This window comes from Crinia signifera, chromosome 1 (genome assembly GCF_055691185.1).
Source record: "Crinia signifera chromosome 1, ASM5569118v1, whole genome shotgun sequence".
NCBI lineage: Eukaryota > Metazoa > Chordata > Amphibia > Anura > Myobatrachidae > Crinia > Crinia signifera.
Genome location: NC_139217.1, coordinates 349,728,383 through 349,753,987, shown reverse-complemented (window position 1 = coordinate 349,753,987; position 25,605 = coordinate 349,728,383). Strand labels below are relative to the sequence as shown.

General features: G+C 41.4%; 1 long non-coding RNA gene across 2 annotated transcripts in view; it reads left to right on the top strand.

Moving 5' to 3' along the window:
• LOC146030161 (uncharacterized) overlaps nt 1–25,605 on the top strand; it is a 141,090-nt gene that overhangs the window by 8,174 nt on the left and 107,311 nt on the right. Inside the window, exons 2-3 of one of the 2 annotated variants that reach the window (XR_014455674.1) lie at nt 18,255–18,444; nt 21,361–21,692. This is a non-coding gene — a long non-coding RNA (uncharacterized LOC146030161). Of the gene's footprint in view, nt 1–18,254; nt 18,445–21,360; nt 21,693–25,605 lie in introns of those variants that run through there. The other variant, XR_014455668.1, reaches the window with a different exon arrangement.

The window sequence follows — 25,605 nt, the reverse complement described above, 5'->3', positions numbered from 1 at the left end:
CCTGCTGACAAGGGGGGCGGCCTGGTGGTAATGAATAGAGTTAATTATGAGGAGGAAGCATATAGATTACTTAGCGACAGAAATTCCTATGTTAAACTGAAAAATGACCCAACAGAGGAGTTTGTATCGGACCTTCGAGCGATACTTTTAGATGGTCTTAGACAGGAATACATCAATAAAGATGAGTACCAATATCTGATTAATAATAATCCAATTATCCCTATCTTTTATTTCCTCCCAAAAATTCATAAAAACCTTACTAAACCACCAGGTCGCCCCATTGTTGCGGGTATAGACTCCGTGACATCACACATCTCAGAATATGTGGAGATATTTTTACAGAAACATGTCATAAAATTGGACTCTTTTACTAAGGATACAACAGCGGTTTTACAACATCTTAAACAGGTCAAGTGGGAGAAAGACTATCTCTGGGTGACTATAGACGCCCAGTCTCTTTATACATCAATAGTGCATCAAAAAGGGATAGAGTCGTGCCAAGAATTTCTGGCAAACGACCCAGATCTTAATGAAGGACATAAAGATTTTATTTATTTATTGATGAATTTTATTTTGAAACATAATTATTTTAAATTTCTTAATGAATTTTATCTCCAGGTCTGTGGGACAGCTATGGGGACGGTTTTCGCCCCAAGTTTTGCTAATTTGCACATGGGTAGTTGGGAAAAGAAATACATCTATGATAACCATTTGGCTGCTAATATCATCATGTACAAGAGGTACATAGATGATATTCTTTTAATATGGAAAGGTGATAGTACGTCTTTTAAAAATTTTTTCGACAATATTAGTATAAATGAATATAATTTATCCTTCACTTTTAATGTTCAAGAAAAAGAAATAGAGTTTTTAGATCTAGTTTTAATGGCAGAAAACGGTGAAATTAATACTAAAAATTACATAAAGGAAGTAGACAAAAATAGCTACTTGCATTATCAAAGCGGGCACCTAAAGAGTTGGAAAACCAATATTCCATACTCTCAATTCTGCAGACTTAGACGAAATTGTAACAAAAATGAGGATTTTAACACACAATTGGAAACTTACTCTTCAAGATTTATAGAAAGAGGATACCCGATACCCCTGATTGAACAGGCTAAGGTCAAAGCAAAGGAGAAAAACAGGGAGGATCTTCTTACGTATAAAACTAAAAACCAAGAAGATAACCAATTTGCAAATTTTATTACCACTTTTAATTCTGGCGAAACGAAACTGAAGAAAACCCTAAACAAACACTGGGAAATTTTACAGTTAGACCCCGTTTTAAAAGATATACTGCCACAACGACCTAAAGTGATTTTTAAAAAGGCCCGAAGTCTGAAAGATATTTTAGCACCCAGTATGTTGAAAAATCCCACCAGTAACGCGACAAATACATGGCTTAATACAAATGGTTTTTTTAGGTGTAACCAATGTTGTATCTGTAAATTTACACACAAAGATGGTAAACAGTTTGCAAACTTTGATTCGACAGCCCTTCACAAAATAAAACAGAAGATGAACTGTCTAACAACATATGTAATATACTGTCTGGAATGCACCTGTGGTCTTAAATATATTGGTAAGACTAAGAGACCCCTGAAAATAAGAATACAGGAACATGTCAGGGCCATTAAAAATAAAATGGAAAACCATTCCGTTCCTAGACATTTTTTAAACTTTCACAAATCCAACCCTGAACACCTATGTTTTAAAGCTATAGAACATGTCAACATGGGAGAGAGGGGTGGGGATCGGGATCAAAAACTATCGCAAAGGGAGATGTTTTGGATTCACTCATTGAACACCCTGACACCTTTTGGACTGAACGACTCATATGAGATAGCTCCCTTTCTCTGAGTTGTTCTTGACACTAATTTCCATGTGTACTTTTTCAAGCAGTAAAATATGTATATGTATATTTATATATATCTTTATACATCTTCATTATATAATTTTATACATCTTCATAATATATAGACTATTGCCCTTAGGGTCTGTAATTGCATAGTATATAAGATTGTTGGTCTTCCATAAACTCATGCACTTGCTACATGGGATCCGTAGTGCTGCGACAGTGGTTCCACACTGGGCAGCCAGGAGATCCCTTGTTTATACTTTATGCTGCTTTGTTCATGCTATTAATCTGTGCTGTTATATATGTATTTTTACTATGTATTTTTTACTGCATACTTTTACTACTTGTTTTATATATTTATCAATTAATGCTGCTAAACTTACGCTGTTGTATTCATGCTGTTGTATTTTCCGCCTCTGTACTATAGTTGTTTACTCCTATTTATTGTTATTTATTCCAATGTCTATGATTATTTATATGGGAGCACATTGCACTAGGTGGCTGTCCGATACAGTGTTACAGTGGTTCCACACTGAACATTGGGATTGCCTCTGATAGTGTAGATGTCCCGTTTAAATAGATATGTATGTAGCTTTTTGCTACATGGTTGGTTACGAAAGCACCACCTAGGATAAGATGTATAGTAAATTCTCCAATGCTAACGCTGTGTAACAAATATGATATTTGCTTTCCGATTATATGGACGATGCTGCCTTTGGGCATATGTGATTATAACCTTGCATTACTGCGGGTTTGTGCGCATGCGCAACCCGCAGCTATCACCAGTCCCAATTAACATTAGAAAAACCTAGACACTGACGCGCGATCTCTGTGAAGTGTCAGCGCGGGGTGTTGCGCATGCGCAACCCGCGTATATCATCAGCTCAAACTGACACTAGGAAAGACCTAGTCCCAGACACTCTCGCGATATCGCGGAGTGTTCGCGCATGCGCAATAGAGCCAAAACACCGGCAATACAACCCAGAGGTTGCTGTAGCAACGCGGGCGCCGTGCGCATGCGCAGTACACTTTTCCGGACGCTATCCAATTAATGGCATTCAAACTGCCTATTTATATCTCCATATACTCTGGTCACTTCATCTCTAACCCCTGAGGAAGTCCCACCATAAGGATTTGAAGGGACGAAACCGGTTGGGTAAATTACCTCTCCATCCCCCACTGGCATCATAAATCAGATAAGAGCTATATCTATTTTTGCCAATGTACGGGTCCATCCATTTTTTACTGTACTCATGCATGTTTTCTTTTAACTAATGTACCTCTTTTTTGAAATAAATGTTTTATTGTTTATAAGCAATATTACGCTATATTCCTTTCCCATTTTTGGGAGACTTTTTTGGTTTTAAGGGATCGGGACGACAACCATTGGATAACACCTGGATGTACATGTTCCAAGTGTGAGTTGTCTGGTTTTTACCCTTTATAAAGCCTTTTTCACGAGGTGATCAGCACGTGGATCATTTTAAATATTCCACTAGGTGGCGTTGTTCACCAAGTATATATTTTTCCATGCACTAGCACTTATAAATATTATTTAATTGAGTCACCCTAAAGTGAATATTTGTAATAATACACTCCCCCATCGACTTTCCCTATGCCTGGAACGCCTTCTTGAGACGCGTCTACAGGAGAGAAAGCGAGGGAAGGAGATCGGTGTAAAGCAAGATATCACTACATGAGAATTCCTACTCATTTGATGGTACGCATATATTGATTAACCAAGAGGGATTATTAATACACTGAAGGCGCAGAAGTCATACCACGTTCCTATATATATATATATATATATATATATATATATATATATATATATATATAATCTCCTTCTAAAACAAATAGAGGGGGCTCTTCATGGTGTAATACCCTTTATTAAAAACATGGAATTAAATATAAAAGTATTTCCTTTTGGAAAGGTAGAGCCCGTACCGTACTCTACCTTTCCAAAAGGAAATACTTTTATATTGAATTACATGTTTTTAATAAACGGTATTACACCATGAAGAGCCCACCTCTATTTGTTTTAGGTGGAGATGTTGCAAGGTTCCCGTGGGAATCGGGAGCATTCAGAGGGGAGCTGCTGTCCGCAAATTATCTACTGGACTGGTGTGGATAGGAAAACCGTGGAAAGTGTGTCCTTTCAAATACGGACTGAGAGTGTCTGCAGACAGTTCTGTTCCTAATTGCTCCACACGGATCAGAATTTGAACTGTGATTGATTCTCCACTCCACACTGTCTCATATTCATTTAAACCAGCGGATAGTAGACATGTAAAATCGCTTGGTTGGACTGGATATACTGTATTGGACAGTCGTTTTAAATTGGACCAAGGTATCAGTAAAATATCTGTCCGTGCCCTGGTTGATTGGTTGAGGAAAGCGATCGATACTTTGCAATCTTAAGCCCTACATAGGTACATTCGGATACAAAAAGTATCCCACCCGTGAGGGGAAAGTCACTCCAGCCCTCCCTCTTTTGGAAGATATTACGCTCTATTGCTTGCGTTTCCTTCGATACCCCTTTGAGGGGAACATTAGGACTTATGGAGTACTGATGAAATTACACGCCGGTACAAGCGTTATAATTATGATCATTGTTAAACCCCTGATGAAGTCTTTGTAAAGACGAAACGCGTTGGGTTGTTGACTATACGTTTCCAAAAGAAATACCATCTCCAGATGTGACATTTGAAAATTTTTTTTTAATAAAAATACACTCTGGTTTTACGATTACTAATTGTATTGTATTTAACTGCTATTGGTGGAAGTCTGAGCTGGTGGCTCAAAGCGCTCTCTAATTCCTACTTTCTCTATTTCCATTACTGCCTCCCACTAACAGGGGGGGTTTTAGAGTAGCTGCTTACACCACTAGGGCGCACTTGGGGTCACTCTTTTGATATATATATATATATATATATATATATATATATATATATATATATATAAAATCTCCTTCTAAAACAAATAGAGGGGGCTCTTCATGGTGTAATACCCTTTATTAAAAACATGGAATTAAATATAAAAGTATTTCCTTTTGGAAAGGTAGAGCCCGTACCGAGGTGTACCTCGGTACGGGCTCTACCTTTCCAAAAGGAAATACTTTTATATTGAATTACATGTTTTTAATAAACGGTATTACACCATGAAGAGCCCCCTCTATTTGTTTTAGGTGGAGATGTTGCAAGGTTCCCGTGGGAATCGGGAGCATTCAGAGGGGAGCTGCTGTCCGCAAATTATCTACTGGACTGGTGTGGATAGGAAAACCGTGGAAAGTGTGTCCTTTCAAATACGGACTGAGAGTGTCAGCGCACCTATATAATTTGTTTGTATATATATATATATATACACACAGGTAAGGTGTGGGAGTAGCACTCCAAGCGTCTTTAGTAACTGCACACTTAGGACGACAGCTAAGTGACAACGTTTCATTGATCTTTTATTGATCAATTTCCTCAGGTCAGGAAAATTCTGTTCCTGTTCGAAAATACATACATTGGCTAGAGAAGGAGAAACATTCAACCCCATTGAAGAGCCTGTTAATTGGAGGAAATAAGCACCATTGTGGATAAAATAATTCTTTGTTAGTGTTAATTCTAACAATTCAAGATATAGGGTATTTCCAATGCTGAAAAGTTGACTCTGTGCAGGAATGTTCTCATTGCTAAAAGTGCTTGTGCATGAGGGATGACCGTATATAATTTTTTTACATTCAAAGTGCATAAAGTGATTTGTTGAGGTAGATCTTGTAATTCTGCTACTTGTAATAACATTTGTAGTGAATATTAGGTAATATGCGCTCAAGTTTATCATTAGCGTGGGTCCTATAGGTATGAAGAGGTATGTGTATGGTCTTAAAGGGGCTGCAGTCTATCAGGTGTGTCCTGGACACCCTGTGAGGTACTATGAGAAAGAAATGGATAAACTGCGCTAACCTGTGATGCGCTTATGATGAATATACAAATATAGTGTGTAGATGTAAGCAAAGAGGAGGGTAAGTAGGTAAAAATTAATGAATTTATTAAATAAAAATGAAGTCGCAGTGGGAGAATGTGTGGAGTCCTGGTGATGCAGGAATAGGCCAGCGGGGTATCACTCCACTAGGCCTCTTGTTTAGGTGTAAGAATGACCTAGGTAGGACTCTTTAACCATAGGTCCCTTAATAGGAACCTATGTACCTATGTGGGTGACCGCAGTGGTCTGTATGGGCAAGGGGATGGGGGATAGCGTGGATACAATGTCCAAGTTCACAGTATTGCGGGGTGCAATTGTCCTGTGGTACTGTGTCAAAGTCTCGTATTAGCGGTGTTACTGCAGGATAGGAACGAATAAGGATGTTGTCCAAAACTGTGTGCCAGGAAAAATGACCAGGGTGGAGGACAGTGAGCGGCGTCCCGCTTTGTACTCTTACCGGATCCTTGTAGGAGAAGTTCTGTCGCCTCTAGGGAGCTGTTGTCGATGGCGCGGGTGGATGCACAGCCGTGCGCCGGCACCCGGCTCCACAGTGTCTGTCGCTCGTGACTTCCGGGTTCCGCTCTCGCGAGAGCACGGTTCCCTTGGAAACGATAGACAGCGTACTGCTGGCTCGTACTCCCGGCTGGGAGGAGGCTGTGGCAGAAGGGGGTGGATTACGTAGATTTGATGTTTGCTGAAGTCTGAGGCTGAAGTCTCTGGGTGTCCCAACGCGTTTCAGCCACTAGGGCCTTTGTCATAATTGTAATAACAGTTGGGTGGTTTCTTGAAGGAAAGTTTTCTGCGTCATAATGTATGGTTGGATTAAAGTATCCAAAAACTGTGATATAGGTTGAAACAGTGGCTTTTCAGGCTCAACACGCTGGCTCCAAAGGGACTGAACGAAATGATAGCCTGGAATGCTTTTATTTAAGATTGATTTGATCATCCTTTGCTAACTGTATGTTTTCTTGCCATCATGATAGAAACTTGAATACATTTTGTATAGTACGTAATATGCATGTACATCAGCAAGTGCCTATGAGTACACATAGTGCGCATCTTCTAGTTTACCATATAATTTACCTTACCTTACCTTACCTTATATGATTTATTTACAATATTGCTACATTCTTTAAATCCTTCACAGTAGCACAGTAGCACTAAGCACATTCAAGTCATGTTCAGTTCAATCACATTTATTTACACATCGTCCAACTAACTTTTTTGTTGGTCTTATTGTATTATAGCTTAGACTCTGTACAGGCAGACACGGGAGACCAGGCTGGAGAGGTAGTGGGTAACTAGTTACCCACTGGTGTGGGGGGCGCAGTGGATGTGAGGTGCTTTGCCAAGCTGCAGTGTGGATAGGGGGTAGTCAACCTCCTTCTGGGTACAAGAAAAAAACACAGGGGGATACACTGCGCTAACAATAAAAATAGTAATGGAAATGTATGCCAATGGTGTGAAAATATATCAAAATTTTAATTATAAAAGCATGAAGCTTTGCATGACATGATAAAAGTAAAAAAATAAAAAAGAACAATAAAAAGAGGGGTATTAAGAAATAGTCCAGTTCATACGGTACCGTATTTATTGTAACCACTGGTGGGTGAATCCGTTCCTATAAAGTCTCCTGGTAAGTAACTGTGTAAAGGAGATATCCAGTATGTCCAGAGTTGCCCGCGGTAGCTATTGTTTGTGAAGTGATGCTCCCCCACTCAGAGTGGATAGCCTCTATTCGGGTTAGGTCCTGGAAGGGCCCTTAATGAAGAATAAGAATATGGAGGAGACTGGTCCGGATCAGTGCTGTGGGAAATATCAAGGTCCAGAAAGGATGTGGAACACCCACGTGGTCCACCAAAGCGTTTCAACAGATATTTTCAAGGTGTGACATGGGAGACTAGCATCTTTGGTTGCCATAACAACAGCTGCACGTCACTGTGCGCTGAGCCACGGCACCCGGAAGCGGGACCGCGATGCCGGAGAAGCGTGGCAGCTACACATAGACAAACTACGGTACTTGTGTAGTTTCACGGCGCCAGCATGGGTTCTACGCTCGCCACAAACTATGTTAAAAAAAAGTAACTTAACTCCATGCCAACATGGATAGTTCATACCCCCACTATCCATGTTGGCATGGAGTTGATTTTAAATAGCGTGGCGAGCCCGCAGCGTGGGCGAGCGGGCCAAGCTACTTAAAGGTAAGAGAGCTGCCAGCTCTGTTTTACTTTTCACACAGGCACTTTTTGCACTTTGGGCGCATCCTGATGAAAAGGCGTACCAGCCTTGAAACGTTGATGGTGCCATAATGATGCCACCTTTACCACCTTAAAATTAAATAAGGACTTGTTTCCAAATCCGTGAGTGACGTTTTTGTTCCGCTCTGGTCGTGTTAGAGGCCAAGGCCAGGGGACACAGGATATTGCATTTATACCAGTGAGGGCACCAAGGTACGTGTTCAATTTGTCCGGAGTGCCGAGCAATCCCAGGAGCTATATAGTATATTTTAAGCCGCATGTCCTGTATGTAAAGGGCTTCGTGTTTATGCTTACATTTTGGCTACCAGACACCAATAATGCATTGTAAATTAGGATAGAGGGCGTAGTCTGACAGGATCTCCGTTCTGTCACTCTGAGCGTGTGTCCACCTCCTTGGAGATGCTAGCTGCCTCTGGAGACAATGCTGTTTGTAGTGCCAGCTCTTCATCTGTGACAGGAGCCGAATGCTGCATGAGAGTATCACACTGCAGCACCTGACTCCTTTCACTGCAGTAGAGCCAATACTTTGGTGTACTTCCAGGGGTGACACCCTGGTGCGGGCCCCTTACAACCAGCTTGTGATGCCACTTCTTCCAAACCAATCCAACTACATTTTTAATTAAACACAAGAATGGTTACCACCCGTCCGGGATTACTCTGGACAGTCCGGTAATTAAGCCCGTTGTCCGGAGTCCAGACAGGTGGTGATCCTGGACTATAAAATGTCCAGGAACAGGACACACAGCAGCCGTCACCTTACTGTAGTCTCAGTTTGGTCAGCATCCCTCAGTCACCCAGCCACTGCGCCTGTATCCAGTCTGGGTTGGGGAATCATCCTGTATGTAAGGAAACAGCATAATCCACAGCAGGCAGGGCGCAGGTGGGATATTTCTGGTGCATGCACAGAAATTCCTCCTCAAGGATGCTGGTGCTGCACCTGTGACCCGGGGTCTTCTTCCTCCCTCCCAGGCCTGCACCATTTTAATTTAAAAACAACAAGATTAGACCTTGGCACAATTAATTAGTAGCTGTTCGAGTAGAGGTGTGTTAATCCCCAGTAGTTAGGTAAAAGAACAGAAAGAAAGCAGAACAGCGCTTATGCTATACCAAAGTATGGAAACAATGACACTGCTAGGTATAACAAGGGTATTTAATAATAAAGCATATTGATAAATATATTTGCATGCAAGAATAGGATAATAAATGAGTAAAATGAGCCTACAATTCACCGACTTTGGTCATGTTTGTTTGTATACTACACCTTCACAAGGTTCATTATGGAAAGGAATGTGTCACATAGAAAGCTGGTCTAATATCCAGCTGATGAAACAGAGTCCAGGCAGATTTTGTGTCCAGCACTAATTTACTATTATAAATGTATACTATCATTAAAGGCTTGTCTTCTCCTTATGTCCAAGTATTTATATTGTTAAAATTAGATAACAGTTAGTAAATTGATTTTGCACAGGTGTACAATGGTTTTAATTACTAAGGGTATAAATACCCATACCATATGCCAAACAAGATCACCTTGAAAAAGCTGCTGCTGGCAGTGAAACGCGTCGGTTCAGGCACACTGCCACCTCTTTAAAAGCCTGCCACAGAGACCAAGTGGATACCCACGCTGCTTCAGAAATTTCAACAGGCCGGGAGGTACGCCACCCCCACCACCCATTTGGAGGAAGCACCCCAAGGGACGCCACAAAATCACATCCATATCTACTCTTTTGGACCCAAAAAGCAGCACTGAGCACTCTCCCAAATAAGGTCACGTCATTTAACATTATCTTTTCCGGACGCAGCATCTTTTAACCAATTTTTTTAATATATAATTTTTTTTATATATGAGTTTATTTATTGTGTTTATGTATTAATAAATGTACACCCCTTAATTTCAATAATCTTGTTCCTGTCATCAACTGAGCGCAACCCACATTCTGTTTACTTGTGCTTTCATATAGGGACTGACACTCCCTTTTGCGGTTGCTGCTAGGCAAAACAACACATACAGGCGCCTGTCCCCATTAAGATTTTGTGTCTGTGTTGTATAAACTCTGTGTTAGTATGCAAGGGGTCCACACGGCATAAATTGGTGGAAGCTGCTCCCTTGCCGAGTTAAGGAAATTGTACCTGGATCTTTCTTTAGTAGAAGCTGGTCCGGAAATAAGGGGGAATTGTGTCCGTGGTATAAAGTTTGGAGGTCCAATTGGGATGTAGGCTCAAGTTAAAAAGCAACTGGCTCAAACAGGCTCCATTTTAATTTAGGCTGGTCCCCATCAGGCTGGCTGCTGCCTGTGTTCAGCGGCAGCCAATTCCCTCCCAGTGGGCCCTCACCCACCCCCCTATAACAAACACACTACAGTAAGTGGGAACTGGGGTAAGTGAAGTGCAGTGCTGCTCCAAGCCCAAGCTCAGGCTGTGTGACTGTATCGGCCTCCCTGTGGCTGCCGCTGCCTGCCTAGCTGCCTGCTGTGTGGATGTCTGAGGAGCCCTTGCCCCTGCTGCCCTGGACAGGCCTGCCCTAGCACTAGCAGGGCCCTCCTACTTGCCCATTTCTCCACAAGACATTTCACTCCCCCTTGGCAATGAGCATTTCACCTCCCCGTGGCAATGAACATTTTACTCCCCACTGGAAATGAGCATTGCATACTCCAGTGTCAACAAGATTTTGGTGTGTAGCATAATGTGTAATGGACATCATGATGTGTGGCATAATGTGTAATGCGCATCATGGTGTGTGGCATAATGTGTTATGGGCATTACGGTGTGTGTCATAATGTGTAATGGGCATCACGATGTGTGGCATAATAGTTTATGGGCATCATGGTGTTGCATAATGTATAATGGACATCATGGTGTGTGGCATAATGTGTAATGGACATCACGGTGTGTGACATAACGTGTAATTGGCATTTCTGTGTGCAAAATCAAGAATAGAAATCTTAAACAAAAATGATGAGGTTGAACAAGGGGCGGGGCTAGTGGTGAATCAATAGGTGGGTGAAGGGATGGGTCACTGTCTGTTAATCTCTCAACACAAAGGTAGCAACCCTAAACACAAGGGTGTTTTTCAAAATAACTAGGCATACTGTCATAAGCAGAAGATAACTCCTAGCAATTTGATTATTGAATAGAAGTGGCCATTCACCATTCAATGTTGGGAGGTTCTCATGTTCTTATTGTTGAATGGCTGGAATTGTCCACCAATCAGAGTGATGGGAGCTGTATAGTTAGTAAAACAACATTCAAGCCTAGGGAAAATTGTTCTCCAGTGCACCAAGAGACACTGCTGGACCATAGGAGATGCAAATCTTTCATTTGGGTCTCAATCAGACATAAATAATTGAACATATTTGGTGTCACATTCTTAGTAGAGAGAGTTGCTTTATTACTTTAAGCTGCTTTTACGTTATTCAAACTACTTTGTGAAGACACATACTCTACTAAAATGTACAATAACATTTATTTCTGGGGATCACAGTAATAAAACAACACAATCACAAACCTTGGGCAAATATTATCTTTATTACAAAACTGTTCATAGTATATAACATTATATTTTAGCAATGGCATAAAAATATATACTATTAAAAGAGCATAGCATTATCTTTCAATGGTATGCTACAACTTTCTTATTTTGCAACATTCAGAATGTTCAGATTCAGTGTGAGATGACTCAGAATCTCATTCCTAATTTTAGTTTAAGTACCATATGCAACGTAAAGGCAAAGTGAATTAATTTATATAAAATATCAATATGTAGGAAATGCAGTTTGTATGAAAGTGAACTTAATTCATATGATAAAATGGAAATGCAATTAATGGTACAAAAAGAATGCATAAATCCAAATTAGAAGGGGATATTTTACTCGCTGAATGATAGGTTAAGTTAATGCAATCAGGTCCCAATTTTTAAGAAAAAAGAAATACAAACCATACAGTACCTATCATTCATATTGTTTGATTTGCTTATTTTAATGTTAAACATAAATACATTTATCATTAATATGGATTTCATGCCTTGCATATTATATATAAAACGTTCTCATAATTTCTCAATTATTGTCCTCAATGCTGTTCCCAGAATATTCAAAGTGTCATAATTTTTTGGGGGTATTTAACATATACAAAGGTAATTGTATGATACAGTACATATCATATCAGCCGGTATGGCTCTTTACGTAGGTGAAGGAAGAACTAGGGCCTTAAGGGTAGATTTATTAACTGACGATCAGGGGAATATGCGCTATCCCCGTGCCTTATGGCAGGGGATAGTACTTCCCCTGATCTATGACACCCGCCAAGCAGGTGTCTTATGTGCGGCGGTGTGGGACAGGAGGCATAGCGCAGCTACAATATTTTGTATTGCGCGCCTGCCTCCTGCCTGATTTATGAACGGTCAGCATTTGTGGTTCACTCCTTCTGGCAAATTCCTTCTTAGATGGACTGACAACAACTGTAATGGCTGTTGCAACTCTGTCTTGTGACTAGGGGCCTTATTCTGGTTCACTCCTTTTGGCAAATTACTTCTTAGAGGGACAAAACCATAAGCACTGCAGGTGGGGTAGATGATACCTGTGCAGAGAGAATTAGATTTGGGTGAGTTATTTTGTTTTTGTGCAGGGAAAATACTGACTGCTTTATTTTTACACTACAATATAGATCTCTCACTTTGAAGTAAAACCCCACCCAAATCTAACTCTCTCTGCACAGGTATCATCTACCCCACCTGCAGTGCTTATGGTTATGTCCCTCTAAGAAGTAATTTGCCAGAAGGAGTGAACCAGAATAAGGCCCCTAGTCACAAGACAGAGTTGCAACAGCCATTACAGTTGCTGTCAGTATGGCAACAACACCTGCAGCTGCTGAATTTGATTAGGAATTAACGATAGCAGTGCAGATAATGATAGAGGTGCACATAATAGCCCTGATACCACTTCTCCCTGTAATACTGTACATTGACCATATAGTTACCAAGGGTCTATAAAAAGTATTTTGTTAGCCAATGGATACTGTATATTAATGTACATTAAAAGCTTGCCAAAAATGTATTCTCTTTTCTCCAACTCTGATGTGTCTTATACTGTAGTTCTGAAGCTTTACTGAATTCATGGAGGTTTGATGTCTACCATGTAATGTACTGTAGATGTAAAGCTGTGCTTTTGTTATACTTCATATTGCTACTAAATTTGAGGCTGCCATAAGCATTAAAACATCATGCCTTTAAATAACAGGATACAAACACAGATTTGCAACAATTGTTCAGGTGACCATATTTCAGGTGACAGCTAAACTAATATTATTTCGAGCTTAATAACATAAAATGCTTTGCAAAGCTACTCAAAAGAACACATTATGCATTATTGCATTATTATTTATTTGCAGTTTCTTATATAGCGCAGCAGATTCCGTTGCGATAACAACAGACAGACTTGGAGGTAGGAGGGCCCTGCTGCAAGCTTACAATCTATAGGGATAAAGGAGGGAAACACAAGGACAGGCACCAGTAATACTGTAGCATAGCAGTCCCACCAAGTTGCAAGTCCAGAAGAGAAGCTATATAATTCATAAGTGCCTCTTCAGACTTGCCTCAGACTTTGATAAAGCTGCAACTTTTCAAGCAGCGAAACGCGTCAGTGGTTTATCCAGGACCGGATCAGCTGACCCTCACCTTATCCCCACTGTGAGGACTGCTCAAGCGACTTTGGTTGCCCACTTTCCTCACACAGAGGATATCTCATCCCAACACCCTCACAACTGCTGGCCATCCTTTGCCACCACATTGGTCCATTCCATGTGCAGTAATCAAGGTTGGACATCCCGTCTGAAATCATTGACCAGTTGGTCGCACTAATACAACCAACCCTGAGGACACCTGCCTGACATCATCCCAGAGATTGGAACCTCTAGCGATGCAAGAAACCCGTGGCTTATAACATCTAGCCCCACAACATCAATGGGTTCTCGCCCCAGTGGCTCTATTGTCGCATCCATCTGAGGACATCTCTGCAATTGTGCATCTGGGATAGGACAAACCCCAACCATCAGTGGTAAATATCAGCCCATCGGGCACACTCATTTCATCAAACAGTTGTACCCCCATTCCGTTACAACAAACCATTTATTGGTCCACAATTCTCAGCCTCCGGTCCTGATTTATAATCATTATTTTATTCATTTTAATTTATTGTTGTGTCTTTTATGTTATGTATTTTAATTGTTATTAAATTTTGCATGACCTTTCATCAAAACCAGCGCCACTTCTTTTTCTTTTTACTTTGCTTGGGCTTACTGGGGCTGACAACCCCAACATCAAGTGGCAGCTCTTGACAAAACACCCCTGGTCGCGCCTGTCTGTGCACCCAAGGGAGCACACCACACCTTTCTTGCCTCAGGCTTGCCTGAAGAGGTGAGTTTTCTGGGAACACTTGAAAGTTTGGAGGCTAGTAGAGAGTCTTAATGTGTGTGGAAGGGCATTCCATAGGGTGGGAGCAGCCTAATGAAAGTCCTGTAAAAGTAAATGGGAGTTAGTGATACATGCAGAAGAGAGACGCAGATCTTGTGCAGAGCGGAGTGGTTGAGATTGGAGATATTTTGTGATAAGTAAAGACATATATGCTGGTGTAGTATGGTTAATAGCTTATTATTATTATTATTATTATTATTACTACTATAACCAACAGCTCAGGTACTGAGTTGTGATTGTAGACCAGATGACATGAAGTTCCTTCATCTTCCATCAGGTCTTCTTTTTCCACAAACACACCGTGAGAGCAGCGTCATTTCTCCCCTTTGTTAGCAGGCATATTGTGTTAACAGGTTTCAGATCTTGTTACACAGTCTTTTTTTAACCAGCAGGGGTAAGCAAGTGGTAAGCAGGTGCACACGTGACAGGTAAGTAGTGTGGTTGTAGGCTCTATTATGCAGTCTCTTTCCAACCAGCAGGGGTAAACAGGTAACAGAACAAGGTGGTGTACCAGCGCAGGCTGACAAAAAAATATATAGTATAGTATAGTGTATCCTTTACAATATATTTTATTATAATTATTTAGCTGTAATTATGGAATTCCTTAAAAAATTTATAGTAAATATTAAAAAATATTAAAATACGTGGACATTCAGCATCAAACAATGTATTAATCATCACAATGCAAACTGACATTTGTATGGGCATATTACCATGCGGACATCATGGTTTGTTGAATCCCATGAAATAGCATGTGAGTGGGTCCCAGAAACAGAGTCCATAGATGGAGTAGGTTACTCTGACCGGAAGGATGGTAGACCTGGATGACTTCATTAAGTTTGAAGCTGCCTCGGATTGCTTTCCGGATGGTTTTAAATGTAGATGGATGACAGGTGTCCTTAGTTCACGGATTGTCCTTGGTGATGTTTGTGTAGAATGTCCAATTTAAATTGGACATGCTAATTTATAAAGTAAATATCAAAAACGTTTGATCCGCATGCTGCATTTGTCTGCCTAATTATTGCCTCCGGGTGCCACCGCACGTCATATATATATATATATATATATATATATATATATATATATATATATATATATATATATACATTTCCAAAGTCTGCCGGCACTCCACAGATAATGCAGTCAGCTGCCCCCGGTGCCAGAATGTAATGCAATACAATAGTCCAAGATCCCACTGGGGAATAAACAGCACTCAGGAGATGGTATAAATGAATAAAAAAATAAATAAATAAACCACAAAAATACACTGTGTTTTTTTTTATTCATTTATACCGTCTCCTGAGTGCTTTTTATTCCTCAGTGGGATCTTGGACTATTATATATATATATATATATATATATATATATATATATATATATATATATATATATATATATATAGATATATAATTTTTATGTAAAGTCCGCACTCTAGTTAATATCTGGTTGAATGGGGGGTGCTCCCACAGATGACTGAACATCAAAGTATATGTTGGAGAAAAAGGGCACTCACCAATTTGATAAAATTTCAAACGGTTTTTAATCCATAAGATAAATAAATGCTGACATACCGACGTAACGTTTCGGTCCACACAGGACCATCATCAGGATATAAAGCAGCCAAGAACAAAATTCCTTCAGACAACCAACCTGGCATCCATCCTCAGGAGAGGATACACCTGAACTGCCTCACCGGGCCAACCTTTATACCTGCCTGAAGGAAATGACCTTATCACTCACTGTCAGACAGCCCAAACCAAATGCATGTGACCAACCAGCGAAAATAGATAATACAAATGCCAGAATACATATGTGGACGTTAAGACAGTATCCATAACAGCATATAAAGCAATCGTGGGGTGAACAAACCTGTAGAAACCGCTCATTGTGGTACAAACGTCCAACCCAGAAGTAAGGTGGACCGGAAGCGCGTCATGCGTTCCGTGTTGTGCGTTCCAACCGCTCAATGCGGTATACACGTCCAACTAGGAAGTAAGGTGGACCGGAAACGCATCATGCGTTCCATGTTATGCGTTCCAGCCGTCTAATAGCGGCTAAATTACTTGTGGTGTAAACTAGTAATGTCGCACAGTGGGTATAAAACAGGTTCGATGTCACTCAGTCATTTATAGGGTAATGTTGGGTGTTCCAATTAAATAAGCACTCCGTCCGTACCGGAAGTGCATCACACAGGGGATGCATAATGCGTTCCATTGTGTTCCAAAAGATCACAAAGTAAATGGGAATCGTATTAATAGGTAAATGATCACAAAGTAAATTAGTATTAGGAGCATCCCTTACCAATCATTTACCTATTAATATGATTCCCATTTACTTTGTGATCTTTTGGAACACAATGGAACGCATTATGCATCCCCTGTGTGACGCACTTCCGGTACGGACGGAGTGCTTATTTAATTGTGTGATTAAAGCTCCGAAACGTAGATTTCAATTACTCCTTGAGTTTGTGTTTTCTTGAAGAAGTGAGTGCCGCCCTAAGAAGGTATATATATATATACATATACATACATACATACATACAAACAATTTGTTCTGGTGGTCAAAGGACTGACCCTGGAATTCCAGAATGGAGAATCCCAACAGGGATTTTGTGAGTACACTAACGCTCACCCCCCTACCCCTCTCAGCCTAGTTGTCCTTTGCAGCAGCCTAACCCTAACCCTCCACCTCCATTGCCTTACAATATACCTCCTCATTAGTGCCTAAACCTAACCCCTCCCCCTGCACCTAAAACGAACTCCCCTCACTAGCTCCTAAACCTAACTTCCCTCGTCCACAGCTGTACGCTACCACTCCCCATTGGCCCATAGTCCAAACGGATAAAGAACTAGTGGGTCTTAAGGACCATAAACCCCTGTTGGCATACACCAGGGGGAGGAACTTAAGAGATCGGCTGGTACATGCCGACATTACTAACTAGCAACCTGTGATTCCCCCCAACGTATATAGTAAACCCCCTGGGTGCTACAGTTGTGGCATATAGGCTACGTGCAAATTCATGGTTAGCTGTAAAGTATTTGACCATCCCCGTTGTACCAAGAAGTACTGTAGGACATTCGTTCAGTACTCACGTGTTCGTCAACCTACGTGGTGTACATAATTATATGCCCTTGTGGCTTGAGGTACTGTACGTAGGTCAAACTACCCGTAAATTTAAAGAAAGGATGGCGGCCCATCGGTCAGCCATCCACCTTACTCTAAACGGCAAGGAGGTGGACCAACCTGTTGCTAGACATTTTAAACAGGCAGGTCACTCCCTGGAATCACTCAGATATTTTATTATTGACCAGGTCCCACCCATTGCGCAGGGGGGGATATAGGACCAAAAGGCTTTTGATCAAAGAGACCCAGTGGATACTGAGGCTGGGCACTATCAGACGCGAGGGCTAAATGATAAAATCAACTGGAATAGTTTATCCTGACTTTCCAGATTCCAATGCCAGTAATGGATTGTCGTGCTATTGCTCTGATGAATAGTTAGTAATGTGGCCATACATCATCGGCACTTGATTCAGCATTTATATTGTGCATTTTGCATATTTTTTTTATTTTTTTTTTCATTATCTCATTATTGTTTTGTTTCACTAGATACCTGCCCAAGTTGATATTAGTTTTTTTTTTTATTTTGTATAATATATAATTATTTATGTGGGTGTTCACTGTTTTCTTTGTTCCATTGCAGACATACTACCGCTGACGCTGGTCCTCTGGCAGCTGAAGGAGTCCTCAGGCGGACTGGTGGAACGCGGAAGTTGGAAGCTGAAACGCATACAGTTGCGCTCCAGTGATGACATCCGGCGAACTACAGGAAGCGGGAGGAGGCGGCTCCGGGAGGATGGACGTTCGGCGTGGGGTGCGTGCTAATGGAGCAGGTATGTATAAGTCTGTGTTTTTTGAATGTCACGCTTGTTATCCATATTTTTCCTGCAATGGCTGCTATCCTGATGACGGGGATGTTTCCCCGAAAGTGCTTGAATTATGCTATGCACCTCTTCTTTGAAATACCCATCCTTGTGCCTCCTTTATTGGAACTCTGTATTGTTTGTATATATTATACATAGGTGCCGATTCTGTGGGTGCTTGAGGGCCCGAGCAGCCACAGAAATTGATGAGCACCCACCCGCTCAGCAGTGGCCTACTTGCCCGTGTCCCACCGCACTCCCCCTCCCTCGTCGCTGGCACAGGTACTGTGTGGGCATTTATGTACCTGCACTGTGGGGGCATCTATGTATTTGGTACTGTGGGGCATTTATGTATTTGGCACTGTGGGGGGGATTTTTGTACCTGCACTGTGTGGGCATTTATGTATTTGGCACTGTTGCCATAATTTGAATACTGGAGACAACTGTGCTGTAATATAAATCAGTATTATTTTGTGGCCACGCCCCTTTCCCATGAAGCCTCTCCCCTATATTTTTGGCTTGAGCACCCACCAGCAAGTATACAGAGCAAGCCTGTGCCCAATAGTGTGGAAAGAGTCATTGGAAGAGGTGCAATGAGGGAGCCAAGTCATGGGGCAGAGAGTCCAGGGAAGAGGTACAAGTATAGTTGGCGAGAAAAGGTAAGTAATTAGAACAGGATTGAAGATGGCCCTGCTTGATTGAAATTTAGAGGGAAGAGGAAGACAGATCATTGACACATAAATTGTGCAAGAGTAAAGGGATCGGAGGGGAAGATTTGGAGGTATGGAGGATGCAAAAGGTTGAGGTGTACAATATAAAAGGTGTATATATAAGAGATGTGCATTGACTCCCGTGTTATTGATTTGGTTTCTGATTCATCATTGTGTCTTTGTTTTGACAAAACTACCCTCAAGCATTGGCTTTGGTTTGGTTCAGTTGAAAACATATATAGAAAACTATTAATTATTGATTACAATCAATACATAAGTACCGATTTTTTATTTTTTTTTACAAAATTTAATTTATGTGTAATTATGATAAGTATTTACAAAATGCAAGTTTACTCAATAACATTTTGGTTTCATTTAAACTCAACTGCAACATGAGCAATTTCAGTGCATCCTTCTACATACTAGAAGGGATAAACACAACCTTTCATGGACTCTAGAAAAGCTATTTTTTTCACAAACACTATAATATTAGAATGTCACAAAAATCTGGAGAGCATCCATCAAGAAAGCTGGATCTTCTGGAACAGTTGTTAATTTACACTGTTTGCTCTGTGGAAACAGAATATTTTGGCTGTTAGCCAGACCATGTGAAGTAAAAAATGACAAAGTGCAATGAAATAGAAAGGCAGCGAGGGTGAATGTTAGTGATAAACATTCTCTTTTGATGATAGTTCACAATTTTATTTTATTGCTTTATTTTCTTCATGACTGTGCATTGATATTGGTAATTTTCAAATGATTGAAATGCAAGCAGGAATTTACATTGTATTTGTATCATTTCTGCAATTTTGTTATGATAGATTTTAGGTGTTTCTGTGGAAAAATCATCAGTTTCTAACATGAAAGCAAGAGTATAAATATCTGGGTGAGTGACACAGAGCCTTTTAGTAAGCCTTGCCATTAGTCAGGAGCAGGCTTGGACTGGCACAGTAGGGAAATGGAGGATTCACCAGTAGGCCCTGGTGATTTTTGACCCTGTACACTTTTTAGGTGGGTGGGGCCTGGAACAAATCTTTAACCTTTTTATCGCCGTTATCAGCTATTGACTGACCCTGTGGTGGCTGCAGGCTGGGCGGGAGAAGAGGAGCTGTTGCAGGCAGGTGGGCAGGTAGGCTGATGTCATGACATCTTCCTTGTCACGATGTCACATTCCAAACCCGCCCCATATTGTCACACTTTAGAACCCCCATGGTGGGCAATTAGCCTCCCAGTACAACATTGGTCAATTTAAGTGGGACATTCCCTTTTATTGGGGGACTGTAGTGCTGTCCCACCCTTGGGTAGCAGTGTCCCTTGGTGTGTGTGTGGGGGGTGGGGGTCAGTGGAAATCCCCCTGCCACTCACTCTGCTTAGCATGTGCATAGTGCTTGTGCTAAGAGCTTCTGCATGTGCTTAGCATACTGTACATTCTCCTCCTCAGATGTAGGAGCTGAGGGCATGCCGCCAAAATGAAACAGGTAAAGGAGGCATGGTCTACTATACGCATGTGCAGCTCCACTTTTCAAGTGGCGTCTGTGACTTGCAAGCGTAAGCATCGGGGTGGGCCGGGGCGGACAGCGGCAGAATTGGGGCTTGCCCATAGGAACACCCATCGTTTTATGGGCGTTCCTATGAAAACGCTGGGCATTCCCATAGGTACGCAGGCAGGCCGATGCCTGACGGGGAGGGCAGCTACTGTCACAGGACGTCAGCTGCCCGCCCCGTCTTCGTCTAAGCGCACGCAATTTGTGAAGGCAGGAAAAATCAGTCGATGGTCGGCGACCATTGAATGATTTCGCCTGCAGTGGAGGCATGCTAGGGGATGTGTTTTCGACACACATCCTCTCGTATGTTACTGATGGGAATTAGCGGCGGCAGGGGGGTGGACGTTTGGAAGGGAGACGGGTGGCATTTATGTTGTAGGAAAATAGAAATTTTAACATTTATCAAGAGTTAAAAATACTAAATTGAAAAGTTTACATTTTGGTAAAAACAGGAAATGCAAAAAACAGTAATGTCCAAAAGTCATAATGGTAAATGTGATACACAACAGGGTAAAATATTATCAGAATATTGCAGACTACAGACAAACTCCATGAATAGCGTGTAATATATACTTTTACTCCAAAAGGAAAGCGATAAAGCTGTGAGTGATTTCTTCTTTCTGTATTCATAGACGGATTATCAGAGTAAGAAAGGAAGATGTAATATCTGCCTGCAGGTTCCACAGGCAGCATACAGACAATCCACCTGAAAAATAATCAGCTGAGCAGCAAGCCACACAGAACAAATATTTATTATTTTACTACCTGTCCTCTGGGACTGAACTGTACTCTTAGCAGCCGTCTTCGCAGCTCATACCTTCAAGATCATAACACGAGTTATATCTTTCATAGAAAATTACTTTGGTTTAAAAAAACTGTGCTTAACAGATGGAATATGTGCTCCTATACAAAGTAATCTGCTTAGCAATGTGTGACATGGGAGCAATGTGCTAAAATGTAAATTTAAAAAGCAATGATTGCAAGTTATATATACAGTAAATATGAAATTATTCTACAAACACATCTATCTATCTATGTTTAAAGGCTATGTTGCTCCTCACCGCTAATTGGAGAATTCAAGTGCTGCGCACACAGATACCCACTAGATGGCATCTGACAGAGAAATTTAAGTGTTCCTCCATTCAAACCGGCATAGGCACTGGCACAAATGTTACTGTTATGTTGTTCCGCCATTTTTATGGGCTGGTTACTATATGAAATATATGCTCCAATATGCAGCCTAAGCTGATTGGTTGTCCCAAAAAAAGGGGTATTTTAAATTTTTAAGATGCATCACTTGGTGAGCAATGATAACTGATATTTATTTCTGCTATCCTCATAATGTAAGAGAATTATCTTAAATATCATATAGCCTGCTAAATACAAGAGTATTTTCTTATCTGCCCATTATGGATTGTCGGGAAGACAATATGGACATTTCCTGAATGTATGAATGAATGAACACAGATCCTCAATACATTTGGCATATACTACTGGTTCATTGGATAGACCTGAAGCAATACATTTTTGAAACATGGGCACCAATGGCCAAATGTAAAAGCCTCTGAGTTTGGTGGCTGTGCAGGGCGCCAGCTGAAATTTTTTTCACAAGGCAAAAGCATGCCCTTGTTGAAGTCCTACAAAGACTCCCTTTTGTGGCAACACTGATCCTCGGAATTATTTTCTTAAGTACAGTATGTAAATCCACAGAGTATAGGAAATCAGTCACACAAACTCATTCTGGTCACAAGAGAATTCTTTAAAGCTGGTTTCACATAGCAAACACCTGCTTTCATCCCATTTTTGTAAACGTGTCTTAAAACAGGTCAAAAGCCAGTTAAACCCCTTTCATATTGCATGTTGTAAAGGTACAGTATATTGCAGTTTCAATACCGTTTTTGTACCTTCAGATTCAACCAGTTTCACCCATTAGTAAGGGAGTGTCTACAAATATTAAGCATTATAATACACTAACATCACAGAACTCAGTTCCGCCATTTTGTGCAATCTATTCCTGCTGGAAAAGCATAAAGAATACTAGTGTCTGCCTGGGCAAATTTATGAAAACAGACATGTCTTAAATACTGTATGCATTTAATAATTCTGGTGGTGGGCACCTGGAGAGGAAACTTTAAAGGTAGGCAAATGTGAGCTAGGGACTGGCTGTGAGGTGTTGTAATGTCCAAATACACCATTCTGATCCCACAAAACTATGTAAACCCTTTATTTGAAAGCTGATAGTTAAAGCAGCAAAGGCGTTAAGTCTGTTCACAAACAGATGTAAATTAATGTATATTCACAAATCACCACTCAACCCCTGAGTATCTTATCCACTTGGTTCAGTCTTTAATTTTTTTTTATTTTAATAAGAGCAATAATGTTGATACAAGGCAAGAAATATGCTATATGTTTTTACTGTTTAACCGCTTAACATTATTTTAACCTGCTCGTTATACAAGCTTGCACTGCCGACAAATCTTCTCTCATTACTCAAAAGAAGCTTTTCAAAAACAATCTTCTTATCTGACAAACCATAATGCTTTGGTAAACAACTGCTGTAGTTGCACTTGTGAAAATGATTATACATGTATAACATAACCAGAGAGAATAGTACTGTGTCACAGTAGTGGTATTCAGCAATATGAATGGCATACACAGTGTTCAAATCATCATACAGATGGGGCGCCTCTCCCTATTGCAGGGGATGGCGGAAGATTCGCCAGCCACCATCCCCCGCCAGCCGCCATAAGGGGATGCGCGCGCGTCGCCTTACAATGGGGCTCCCCCCGGGTCCCCGCCACCTCGCCGAGGGTCGACCCGGGTCCCCGCCAGAGACCAAATTCTGGCGGAGCAATAGCGAGAGGCGCTCCATCTGTACTTCCACTGAAGGAAATATCTACAAAAAAAAATCTGTTTTTACAGTTTAACATATTTTTAATCAAAGTATCTGCAATATCACTTTGCTCAAAATCCATATAATGTTACATTACGTGCAGGAGCTATTCAATTAGTGGGAAATATTCTGCATACTGTGCGATTCTCTGCAGTCAGACTGAACCTGGCAGCTCATGGATCTGCATGGGTAACGTCTACATAAAAACTAACATAACAGGTCGCGCATGAAAGAGAAAACTTCATTCTGCAGTATACTGTGGAATTACAGTTTTTCCGATTTTTCTGCTATTAAATTGAATAGTTTTATACTATTACTACCCAGGGAATTATTCTTACTGTAATTCAAACTGGAACAAGATACTCCAAGTAATTTAATGAGAATGAGTATTTAGTATTGCAAGCTTATATATACAGAACAATAAAAGATAGAGAGGCATGTGGCATAAATATATTACAAATCTTTTAGATGTTACTGTTAGGATCCGTAGAGTCCTCGCCAACCCTAACTGCGTTGCCTCTGGGTAGAATTGACGGACGCGTGCAAGGGCTAAGGCTTTACCTAAAATAGCCGTGTTCGACAGAGCCCGTTAGTCAGGCTCCGCCCCCGATGCCACCAGGTCTTACGTGTGACAACGCGGCCGTCAGGACAAGGGGACAAACTGACTGGAACACCACAGGCGAGAACCCCCAACCCTATAAAAGGGGTGACCATAAAATGGTACTACAGGAGGGACACTGCTTGTAGGTGGTAGTTCTTGCAACAAATGGCACCGAGAGTAACAATACTCAAGGGATGGTATTTAGCAATAAAATGGCATACAAGAGTAACAATACTCAAAGGATGGTAATTTAACAATAAATGGCATATAGGAGTAACAATGCTCAAAGGATGGTACTTTAACAATAAATGGCATACAGGAGTAACAATACTCAAATGATGGTACTTAAACCACCTAAACCTAGAGGGGTACCAGACCAAACAATATACAGACGGTGAGATGTATGCAGGTGGTACAGAACCCTCTAGGAGCAGCGTGGTAAACAATGGGTGTAACAATACAAAAATGAAAGCACTTAGGCTGAAAATACAGGAGCTGAAAAGATAGGGAAACCCCCCCCACTTATCTGACAGATGATGATATAGACAAGGAGGGATTTCCCTCAGCAACCGAGCAGCGAAAGGCACTGGAATGCTGGAAGCAGAACAGGAACAGAAACCGACAGGGACCTGGAACCGGGAACACTCTGACCAAAAAGGTAGGAACTATCACCGGCGTCAGAGTGTCTCGCCCAGGAGCTTAAATAGGGCGCCAAAAGGAGTCCCCCACAGCTGCTGCTAATCAGCTGCGTGAGGCTTGATGACTGCCCCTTCCTCCCCGCGGCCGCCTGGCGTCCCCCGTCGCAGGGGAGGAAGGAGTTGTATCAGAGCTGCCGGGCGCGTGTCTGCATCCGGCGGAAGTGCGGGACTGATGACGCTGCGGCGTCCCGGCTGCCTAGCAACAGCCGGGGCGCGTCGTCTCAAGCCTGCCGGGGTAGCACTGCCCGAGCAGCTCCTAACAGTACCCCCCCCTTGAGGAGGGGTCACCGAACCCTTAGAACCGGGTTTGGACGGGAACCTCTTTAAAAACTCAGTCTTTAACCTGGGCGCATGAAGAAACCTCTCGGGCACCCAAGACCTCTCTTCATCCCCGAAACCCTTCCAATGGACCAAAAATTTTAGTTGACCCCGGACCACTTTGGAATCCAAGATACGTTCAACAATAAATTCCTTGTGTCCCTGAATAAAAATGGGTTTGCGGCTTTGAAGGGGCAAGGACCGGGAAGTAAGTGCGACCGGTTTGAGTAGAGAACAATGAAAGACACTATTAATTCTCAATGATCTGGGTAGCCTCAACCTGAACGCAACTGGATTGATTTGTTCGGTAATCAGGAAAGGCCCGATAAATTTGGGCCCCAGTTTGGGACATCTCTGGCGAAGTTTG